Genomic DNA, 5,775 nt, shown 5'->3' on the forward strand with positions numbered 1-5,775 from the left:
TGGAATGCAGCTATTGCATCTCCAAAATGTTGCATCAAAATTTTTACACGAGAAGATAAATGGTGTCCTAGCTAAAGATCTTGCTTGCATAACTTTTAATTCTGTCTTTCAGGCTTTGTTTTCCTGAGAAGCCTGCCATCCCATATTACTGCTGGAAGCATAAGGAAGTGATGAAAAAAAAAAAAGCAAATGTTAATACAGTAGAGCTGGTATAAAGTACATCACCTGTTCCAAGTTAATAAAATTGAAGTGCACTTAAATACCAGAAAGTAATATCTGTAAGAAATGAGTTTGTGAATTCTGAACCTAAAAATTCTCCTAAAGCTAAAATAACTAAACTCATAAACTGAAAGGCTGTAGGAGACTTAAAAAATTCTGATCAAGAAATAAAGCAAGTCATACTGAGTTAGCATGGGCTAAAGGAAAAAAAGAAATAAAGGAAGGAGAAGCTCTTATACTGAAAAACTTTTTTTTTTTTTTTTTTTTAAGAAGAGAAAGCTTTGGCATACCATGGCAATAACTTAAAAAGCACAGCTTAGCAGCATGATACCTTTACTTCTAATTTCTGCTTAACAGAACAAAACAATCAGATCACCCAAATTTTGCCCAATAAAATTCCTATTAGTAAAGCAACATCTGAAAACAGCTTCCCAAAATTACATCAGCCATCAATCATTCCCTGCAGTTATACCTGTTAACAGCTGAGATCACAAACTTGATAAATTAATAGGTGAATTAGACTCGTTCAAAGTAAAAGCAATTAACAATCTATGTAGGTAATGACAAATACTATTACTCACGGGGTACAATCACCACCAGGATTAGAGCAGAAACTGAGATGTGCGAATCAAAAGATTTTCTTGATGATCAGTTGTTCGTTTAGGAGCTGGAGTAAACCGCATTTGTGTAGGGAAAGAAAGTACGGCTACAACTACCAAGAGCAATAAGAAACAAAGGCCTGTCTCCCTTCTTAAGGGAAGGTCGGTGGACGTGGGGTCATGAGGAACTACTAGATGAAGAAAGTAATCCTGCTCAGGGTGGGGTGGAAGGAAAAAGATGCTGAGCTAGTGGCAAAGAGCTTAGCATGGAGAGGGAAAAAAAAAAAATCTTCTACTCAGAGTGCCTGGCTCCCTGAAGAAAAAAATAAGCAAACTTACTTTTTTTGTTCATACCATCCTCCTCTTGCACCCATGCAGTTGGTCCAGTCATAAAGGCATATATGAAGTACAAGTGTAACCATAGTCACATATCTTCCACTATTACTAAGACAAGCTTTTGTGTCTCCAAGCTTGAGCAACAGTTAAAATGATTTAGGATTAGTTCCCTACAGATCCTCAGAGCTTTTAGAGGGTTTTTTTTTTTTGGTGCTATTTTTTGGTAGGCATGGGTGTTGCCGTTCGCTGTCTCCGGCCACGCGGTCTCCGGTCTCAGCTCTCAGCAACGTAACGTGTTCACCCGGAGGTCGGGCTCTCCGGGGCCATCCTACCTCCAATACATGCCACCCTGTGATCTGTAGAGGTCGATCTATTGTAGCGAAGGACCCGAACAGATAACGCTTTCATAGCAGTTTCAACCATACCTCATGTTAGCATCATTATACAAAGGATGCAACACATAATACAGATAAACATAGCGAATAGAAATAATAGCCCTAATAACAGTTGCTGTCCTCACTTAAAGCATTACAATTCTCCAACCCCCACTTTAAAAGACAGATCAAATCCCCAGGCTGGATATCCTTACCCTTCCCGGATTTATCCAGGATATTCTGCATAACCGGTAGCACCCTGCAAGTCCCAGTCCGGATCTTCTGGCAATGGGGGCACATCCTCCCCCATCTCTTTCTCAGGCTGTAACGTTGGGGATGGTGGTAAAGGCCTTTACTGGGGATCTCTTCATCATCTTCCTTCTCCTCCTCCTCAGGAGGAGCAGAGGGGAACGCAGGTTTATTCAAAGCCTCCCACTCGGCCAGCTGCTGTGCAAGTATTTCTCTATAGAGAGGGGGTGAGAGCTCATTAGGAGACTCCCACCTTTGCCCCATGTTGGGACCAGCGCAGGATAACTGCGCGGGCCTTCCGGGAGCCGAGCTGGATTACAAGACACGAACTCAATATGAGGTTAGGTCTTGCTCCGTTTATTAGCTGAAGTGCGCGTATATTTATACCCACAAGCATCTGAGGGATTTCCAGGCTAGTTATGATTGGTTGCTAGGAGGGTTGCTAGGTCCCGACCGCATAGGCTCTTCTCAGTTCTGCAAAGTTGTTTACCCGAAGCGGCTAGCTCCTCATTCCCAGCCGGCCAAGGACAATTCGCTAACACTCCCCCGTACATTATCAGCAAGGCGCAGGTGGTGCAGATCCTCAGCACAGCATTTCTCTACAATTCCCCCTTTTTTCTTTTGCACTAATCAAGCCTTGCTGGTGAGCGAGAATATCATACATCTAATACAGGCAAAAGCACGGCTAAAGATACAAAGCATAAACAATAAAACAACTAGTTACATTAGCCTCGATTTTACTAATACATGCGCCCATCCCCAAGTCCATGTTGGTCTGCAAAGTCTTCCCAGCCGAAGAGTCAGGCGTCATGCTGCGCAGCGTCCGTTGTTTATTGATCTGTTGATGGACAGTTCAAGGACTCTCGATCATTTCAAGGCCAGGGTTGTGCAGACCGCCTGGAGCCGTGAAGTGTCCTTGATTTTCAAGCCATTCCTCTATAAGTCCTCCTTTTTTCTTTTGCAATAGTCAGACTTTATTAGTAAGGGAGGATAGCATTCGCCTTATGCATGCGAAGGCACAACTGAATAAGCATAGGACAAAAAGCATAACAATCAAAAGCATCAATCCTGTCTTAAGCAAGGATTTCAGCCACCCACCAATACCCAATAAATCTGTTAACCCATCCAGTCCAAAGAAGCCCACGTCTTTCTGTATCTTCTGGGTGTGTTCCATCAGCTGCTGGATTTGCTGGTGGATTGCTCTGGAATGGTCCTGCAGATCCATGCAGCACATCCCTTCAAAATCTTCACATCCATGCCCATGGGCTAGCAGCAGGAAGTCGATTGCAGCCCTATTTTGTAATACTGCATGCTGTACTTGTGATAAGTCCCGTGCTAAATCAGAGAGAACCTGGCTAGTGGCATTGGCTTGTTTTACTACCCAGCAGGACAGAGTGTCTAAGTTCCTATGGGCTCACGCCGCTGCCGCCCCTGGTACGAAGAGGGATGCGAAAATTATCTCCCACTTAGACCAGAGGCGGACTTTGTCATTACAGTCCTCCGTCTGGATTATGCCACGTGCCATTCGCCGAGTTCTTCTCTTGATGCTGGTGCTGTTGGGATGAAGCCAGGGCAAAGCCATACTCACTTGGCCTATCGTACATGGACCCCCATAGGCTTTGATGGAATTCCGGACCAAGCCCGGTTGCCACAGATAAGGAAATATCCTGTGGGTAATCTTCGGGGGAGCTCAGGGCCAGTGGCTGGGGCTGATGCATCTTCCTCAATGTTCTTGCACCATGACTCCCAGCTACTGCCACTCCCAATTGGGTTTAGAAGAGTTGGATTTGAAACATTTTTGTTCCAAGTTGCCGATGCATTAATAAAGAGGCAGTGGGAGGCATTGAGGGAATCTAATAGTTCCAGCTCCTGCGGTTCAGGCCCTATAGGCAGCCTATCCTCCCACCAATCATACTTCCTAAAAACATCAGAAACGCTACCCAGGCTCCTATCTGGTGGGGTGGGCCCTTCCCAGAATGGCGGTGGTGTTGGGAGTGCAGACCTACTCGTCACTATTCCCATCTGCTGTAGCCCTCCCTTAAATCCATCCCAGGTGGTTTCATTTAATGGCACTCCTACCAAACAAGTCAAGAAGGGCGCACTGGGTGTAGCCATACTGGCACAAAAGCTGGTAGTATTTAAGGCATGAGCCAGTGTCACCCAAACATTTGTACGAGGATCAAACAACTTTGGCGAATAAGTATCCCATAATACCTTCACTCCAGGATTACTAGCTAAAGTCAATTCCACAAGAATTAACCAGACCCTCCAGACCCCTCCAAACCCAACTCCCCACCTTGCAGTCAATTCTCTGCTTCCTCATTCTCGACACATGGCGTGGTCTCTGTCAATGAGTGGCAGACTTCGGGATGGTCGTTCCGTCCTGGTACGGCTCGGATCCACCTGCTGGGTACCCACAGTGGACCTGTTTGGGTGGAAAAACACATATGCCCTCGACCATTAAATATGACAGTGGCGAGGCCCTCCCAGATCCCTGTTCTAGGGTTATGATAATTAACCATCATTTCCTTAGTGGGAGTGCCTGCATTAACACAGGTGGCATTGATTACAACAGGTGGATCAACATTGTCCCTGAAGACACAGAGATGATTTAATACAAATAGAACCTTATCCAAACGCTCTCTTGGGTCCACTATTGAATTGAACTTTTGCAAATAGTCCTTGAGTGTCCTGTTTGTGCGCTCCACTATAGCCTGACCAGTTGGAGAGTTTGGGAGACCGGTGTTATGCTTTACTCCCCAGGTCATCAGAAAGCATCGGACAGACTCACTGACACAGGCTGGACCGTTATCCGTCTTGATGTGCTCGGGCGAGCCTCTGACTGCAAAACATGTGGTTAGATGCCTGCAGACATGTAGGGCCCTTTCACCGGTCTGCGCCGTGGCCCACACAAACTTTGAGTAGGTGTCTATGGACACATGGACATACTTGAGGCGTCCAAATTCAGGTACATGTGTGATGTCCATTTGCCACATCTCTAATGCCTTCAGGCCCCCGGGGTTCACACCAATGCCCAGACCTGGCCCATGATGACTACATTGGGGACAGGCCTGCACAATTCCGTGGGCATCGAATATAGTTATATCATACATCCGGGTCAGGTCCTTGGCATTAGTGTGGAACTGTTCATGAGCAATACGGGCGATTTCAAAATGATTCAGTGGCCCATGCTCGTGCACCAAGCTCACTAACCGATCAGCCCGATCGTTACCCTTCCCCAAACCCAGTGTCCATTCATGGCTCCGGACGTGGATGGCACAGAACGCCATCGAGCGCCACCTCACAGCTCTCTTCATTTGTAGAAACAGCTGGAACAATCGCTGGTAATGAGTTTCTTTCAAAAGAGCATCCTCAATTCACTGTACTACTCCGACGACGTACAGGGAGTCCGATACAATATTCAACGACGTGTCCTTCCAGTGCATCAATGCCCATGCGACAGCCGCCAATTTCAAGGTCTGCAACGAGTCACCTTCCACCGCTTGTAGGGTGTGGGCGTTCCATAGGTCCTTCTCCTTCCAGGTGATGGCCGCCCTTCTGGAGGATTTCCCTGCGTCCGTGAATACCGTGAGGCCATCGCGCAGAGGTCTTTCTACACACTTTGGTCTTCCTATCCACAAATAGCTGGTGAGGAAGTGGCCAAGCTTTCCTGCGGGCCTTTCCGAAATCACCTCCCCAGGGAACTCCAGGAGCGCTAGCTGCAGCGCAGTGGAGTGCCACAAGGCCCATTCCAAATCTGCCGCCTGCAGGGGAAGGTGGATCGCCACCGGCTCACCTCCCGAGACTGCCAGCACCCGAGTTCTCCCACGGCAGACCATGTGAGCCACTGCTTCCAACCGAGGGGTCACGTTCTTGCGCGGTTGAACTGAGGAGAAGATCCATTCTAAAACCGCAAGGTAGTCTTCTCCCCCTTTTTTCTTTTGCCACTGCATGATGAGGGCAAACACCGAAACTGGGTTGGAGATGACCATGAGGGG

The sequence above is a fragment of the Tinamus guttatus genome, unplaced genomic scaffold (genome assembly GCF_059628265.1).
Source record: "Tinamus guttatus ecotype Peru unplaced genomic scaffold, ASM5962826v1 Tinamus_guttatus_pri_ptg000316l, whole genome shotgun sequence".
NCBI lineage: Eukaryota > Metazoa > Chordata > Aves > Tinamiformes > Tinamidae > Tinamus > Tinamus guttatus.